We start from the raw sequence: 6,502 nt of genomic DNA, 5'->3' as shown, positions 1-6,502 counted from the left end.
AAATAACTTCAATGCATAAAAAATAAATAAATATATATTCAGGACACATGCAAATTTCTCATGGATTGTACTGGACTGCTGGCCCTAACACTCAAGCCCATTTACTTAAATCTGGCCCAATAACATACTTAAGCCCAATAAAATTATCCTAAGCCCAATTAAAATAATTTAAAGCCCATAAAACATTCTAGGCCCAAAAACAACTTAAATTGGCCCAATGGGCCCAAGAGCCCAAAGACTGGCCCAATAACTTTTATGGGCTCAAAAGCCCATAAAATTAATGGACTAACTTAATTAAAATTTTAAAAGTCCAAATAAAATTATTTGGGAGTCCAAATAATTTTATTTCTAATTAATTGGCCCAAAAACCAATTAATTCATAAAATACTTTAAAAATAAAAAGACTCGAGCCCGGCCCACCGAACCCAGACCCGAACCAACTAAACTCGACCCACTACCCTAATGACCCGACCCGGACCACAGACCCGACCCGGACCACACCCTAACCCTAAACCCGAAGCTCCCCCTCCCCTTCCCTTCTCGGCCGCCGCGTGCAGCAGCCCTTATAGGGCTGCTGCCGCCCTGCTCCGGCCACCCCTGGCCGGAGCCCCGCCGCCCAGACGTAGCCCACGTCTGGGCGGTTCGGACCTGGCCCCTAAACCTAACCCATGCAGCCTGGACCACCGAACCCGAAGCCTTTTTTCCCGAAACCCTAGACTGCGACTCCCCTCGGCCGTGCTGCAGTAGTTGCTTCCCTGGGCTCGTTTGGCTCGAGCCATTCGAGCCACTCGAGTCCAGACACACCTAGGACACCCTAAGGACCCTAGACAGCAGATAGAACGCACCCATGGCATCAAAACGTGAACATGAATCATGAAAACAAGAAACCTTGGGCATAAACCGAACACCCGAACCATTTTCTGAAAAAAAACTTGAAAGTTTTGATGCATACACAATCCACACAATATAATATCTGATAGGTACAAAAAAAAATGGAAGAAAATCATGCCTTTCATCGAAATTGAAGAGAAAAACGTGCGTGGGATGATTCCGGGACGACGGGACGAACACACCTTCGAAGCTTTAAGAAAATCGAGCTATGGAACCTCCTAGGGCTTGCTGATCGAGGAAGAAGATGAACAATGGGGTGGGGTGATGGCTGATGGAATTAACGTGGGGGTATGGATAGGTTTTGGGTAGAATTTAGGGTTATAACTTAATTAAAATAGGTTTTAGGATATTAAAATATTAATAATGATTTTAATACTAAAATATATAACTTAAAAGCTCCAACTAATACTTAAAAATCTGATACTAAAATAAAATTCCGAAATATTAAATTAAGGGAATTTTAAAAATACTAAAAAGTCAATATTTTGGCTTATTTTGAATAAAATGGACTCCTAAAATTATATAAAATTAAATACTAAAAATTTTGAGGTAATAAAACTCAAAATAATATTTTAGGGCTCTAAAAAGGCTCATGAAATTAATTGGCTAGAAAGTTGTCATCTCGTCCGTCCACGGTCCCGTCTACGCGATAAAATAATTAAAATACTTAAAATCATAAAAATCACTAATTATGGGTTAATGCTTAAAAAAATAAATTAAATCATGCACAAATAATTCACATAATTATTTAACCCATAAATCTAAAATTTAAATAATTAAATACCCTAATTATGCATGCGGATTTACGTATTTAAAATACCGGGTGTTACAATTCTCCCCCCCCCCCCCCTTAAATTGAATTTCGTCCTCGAAATTTAAAGTACTTACCCGAACAACTCCGGGTAGCGAGTCCTCATGTCTGCCTCGGTCTCCCAAGTAGCTTCCTCCTCTGAGTGATTCAGCCACTGGACTCTGACCATCGGTATGACCCGCGTCCTAAGCCTCTGCTCCTCCCTAGCCAAGATCCGCACTGGCCTCTCCTCATACACTAGATCGGGTGGCAACTGCAAGGGCTCGAAATCCAACACATGCGACGGGTTAGAGACATATCTCCGAAGCATGGATACATGGAAAACGTTGTGCACTGCCGCTAGCCCCGGTGGTAGAGCTAAACGGTAGGCCAACGTGCCAACTCTCTCCAAGATCTCGAATGGCCCTATATACCTCGGATTAAGCTTGCCTCTCCGGCCAAAACGCACTACTCCCTTCATAGGTGACACCTTCAGGAATACGTGATCACCTACATCGAACTCCAAATCTCGTCGTCTGGCATCTGCATAACTCTTCTGCCGACTCTGAGCAGTCCTCATCCGATCTCGAATCTGAGTCACTATGTCAGCTGTCTGCTGCACAATCTCAGGACCCAGCAAAATCCGCTCTCCAACCTCATCCCAATGCACAGGAGATCTGCATCTCCTCCCATACAATGCTGCATAAGGAGCCATACCTATAGACGACTGAAAACTGTTGTTATAGGTAAACTCCACTAATGGCAGTCTAGTCTCCCAAGAGCCCCGAAAATCAATGACACAAGCTCTCAGAAGATCCTCGAGAACCTGGATCACCCTCTCAGACTGACCATCTGTCTGGGGATGAAATGTTGTGCTGAACAAAAGCCTAGTCCCCAATGCTGTGTGCAGACTCTTCCAAAACGCAGATGTGAATCTCGGATCTCTGTCTGACACAATAGACACTGGTATGCCATGCAGTCTAACAATCTCTCTGATGTAAAGCTCTGCATACTGTGTCAAAGAATAAGTAGTCCTCACCGGCAAGAAATGAGCTGATTTGGTGAGTCTATCCACAATCACCCAAATCGCTGTGCAACCTCTGGCACTCCTCGGTAAGCCAACCACAAAGTCCATCGTAATATTCTCCCAATTCCATTCCGGAATAGGAAGAGGTCTAAGAAGTCCTGCTGGACGCTGATGCTCTGCCTTGACTTGCTGACAAGTCAAGCACTCTGACACCACTCTTCCGATGTCACTCTTCATTCCGGGCCACCAATACAATAGCTGCAAATCTTTGTACATCTTCGTACTTCCGGGGTGAATGGAGTACGGAGATGTGTGAACCTCTGCTAAAATCTCAGCTCTCAACTGATCGACGTTCGGTACCCACATCCTACCACGGTACTGAACGATACCATCCACCACTGTATACAAGAGGTTACCCCTAGCCTCATCTCTCTGTCTCCATCGCTGCAACTCCTCATCAGTAGACTGTCCCTCCCTAATCCGATCTCGCAGAACTGGCTGCACCGTCAACACTGACAAGCTCGGTGCATGGCCACTCGGATAACACTCCAAGCCAAATCTCTGAATCTCGCTCTGCAGTGGTAACTGTACGGTCAAACATGATACCACTGACGACTTCCGACTCAAAGCATCTGCTACTATATTAGCTTTACCCGGATGATAGCTAATGTCACAGTCATAGTCCTTCACCAACTCCAACCATCTGCGCTGTCTCATGTTCAACTCCTTCTGTGTGAAGAAGTACTTGAGACTCTTGTGGTCTGTGAAAATCTTGCACTTCTCTCCATACAGATAGTGCCTCCAGATTTTCAAAGCGAAAACCACTGCTGCCAACTCCAAGTCATGCGTCGGATAATTCTGCTCATGAATCTTCAGCTGCCTCGACGCATACGCAATAACCTTACCACACTGCATAAGTACTGCGCCTAAACCCAGTTTAGACGCATCGGTGTACACCACTAACTTCTCGTGTGGTACTGTCATCGCTAACACTGGTGCAATAGTGAGTGCTTCCTTCAGCTGATCGAAGCTCCTCTGACAGTCTGAACTCCAGATAAACTTCGCATTCTTCTGTTGGAGAACTCGGCGATCAGATCAATTAGGATTGATACCCGGTGCAGCGGAAGTTTAAAAATTTTATATGGAACGATTCCATAATGGGTATCAACCTTACGATTAAATTGTGTGTGTAAAAATTAAATAACGATTATAAAATTTTTACCTCCAATCTCGAAGCGAGATTATGAACACCAACAGATTTCTCTGCTCTTGTTGTATATCCCTGGAACTGATGGACGAACTGTTCTTCAATCAGGTCCACGAACGGATATTTAATCCCTCTGATAGATTGCACTAGAAAATCTATCAGAAGTTTCTACGAAGAGATTAACGAATTTGATCCGTTAAACCAGACTGTAATTCAAAATTCACAGACTGGATTTTACCGAGCAGAGAGGGGAGGGGGGCGGCCACTACTGAGAGAAAATCACTAGGTTTTCGAAAATTTGTGACCTGTTCTATCTAATTTCTGTACTGCAATAACTTATTTATAATGTAGGCCACTAACAGCTTAGGGCCCATTAGTCATAAGTTCAAGCCCGACAAGCAAAGCCCGCATGTTCAAAAATTAATATAAAATTCATCGTGACTCCGATTGATAAACCGATTTCACCAATGTGCACAGAAACCATTTCTGCACCTTTTAAAGTCAAGATAAATTTTTCTGAATCCGAATTCAGTGATTTCCAAAAATGCCCATCCCTATGTCATTTTAGGAAATCTTACTCCTCTACTCTTAAATAAGAAGTCCAACTTCTTTGTTCATTAAATTTAACTCTTTAAATTTAACTATCTCAACGGGGATTAAAAATCCATTACTCTGTGTGACCCTAAATGGTTCAGGGATACAGCTAGCCGTGGGCTCACAACTCCTTGTGACTCGGAACGATTTCCGACTTGCCCATCGAATCATGGTATGAGCGCCTAGCAACATCGCCCCATGATTCCCTAGGTATCACTGATAGTGCCTACAAGAACCAGTAGATTTTGGTTAGCGTACAGTACGGTCCCTTCATCCATATATCCCGATCGAATCAACAACCATTGGTATATCGAGAGTCGCTCGAGATTCGATAACTATGCAATACATCTTGAAGATCAAATAGTGACATCGCATGTGCTACTAAGAAACCATTTCTTAAATCACATCATGTACTCTGGCCAGAGATTCGTCACACTAATATCTCCTCAGATCGCATAGGATATCCACACTCGCAAGTATGTGGTGAATCCTTGACAACAAAGCATCGACTCCTATATGTGTTGTAATTGTACCCAATCCCGACACCTGATGACCCCAATAGAGTCGGTAAACGAGTCAAAGCACAGTACTAGCATATAGAGTCTCAATGATGTTTCAAGTAGTAAGGACTAATGGTGTACAACCAAAACCGCGGACTATATCCACTCGATAAGTGATAACCACTTGGAAAGTTCGGATAGGGTAGTTCGATCATTCATCATATGAATATCCATTTGCATGCTTCGAACATCTCTATGTTCCTTACCAATGAAACGTGGTACTCCGCATCGCAAATGCTAGTCTCAAACTCGAGCGATCCTTATCCTTATTATCGGACGGCTCAATCGACTAGGAACAGTTTAGAATATACAGTGACTATAAGATGTGTTTCATGATAGACATCCCCATGTTCTACCACATCTTACATACACTATAGTATATTCAAGGTCTTTATCAAAACAACAATAGTATATCACAATATAACAATATGAAGAAAGATAAAGTCATTGCCATTAATAAAAGTGTAAATTATATTAAACAAAAGATTGTTTATACAAAAAGTCATCAAAGCCCTTAGCCACAAGTTGGCTCACCGGGCACCCACTCTTTCATCTTCTTGGTCAAGGAAGTCAATGGTACTGCAATAGAGGAAAAACCCTTGATGAACTTCCTATAATATCCTGCCAAACCCAAGAAACTGCGAATTTCTGAAGCATTCTTCGGAATACCCCAATTCTGCACTGCCTCAACCTTAGACTGATCAACTGCAATCCCATCTCTCGAAATAATGTGGCCAAGAAATGCTACCTGCTCAAGCCAAAACTCGCACTTGCTGAACTTGGCATACAACCGATGCTCCCTCAAAGTCTGCAAGGCTGTCTGAAGATGCTGTCTATGCTCCTCGATGCTCCTAGAATAGATCAAAATATCATCAATGAAGACTATGATGAACTGATCTAGATACGGCTGAAAGACTCGGTTCATGAGATCCATGAAAATCGCTGGAGCATTGGTCATCCCAAATGGAATCACTAAGAACTCGTAATGCCCATATCGTGTCCTGAAAGCAGTCTTGGACACATCTGCATCTCTAACACGCAACTGATGATAACCAGATCGCAGATCGATCTTGGAGAACACTGAAGCTCCCTGCAACTGGTCAAATAAATCCTCTATCCTCGGCAGTGGATACTTGTTCTTCACTGTGACCCTGTTGAGCTCTCGGTAATCGATGCACAGTCTCATACTGCCATCCTTCTTCTTCACAAATAACACCGGAGCTCCCCACGGAGAAAATCTAGGACGAACAAAGCCTTTCTCTAACAACTCCTGAATCTGCTCCTTCAACTCTTTCATCTCGGTAGGAGCAAGTCTGTACGGTGCCTTAGAGATAGGCACGGTGTCTGGCACTAAGTCGATGCTGAACTCCACATCTCTCACTGGTGGAATTCCTGCAACATCCTCCGGAAAGACATCCGGAAAATCACGAACC

This window comes from Henckelia pumila, chromosome 2 (assembly GCF_033568475.1).
Source record: "Henckelia pumila isolate YLH828 chromosome 2, ASM3356847v2, whole genome shotgun sequence".
Classification (NCBI taxonomy): Eukaryota; Viridiplantae; Streptophyta; class Magnoliopsida; order Lamiales; family Gesneriaceae; genus Henckelia; species Henckelia pumila.
This window is presented reverse-complemented; position numbering follows the sequence as displayed.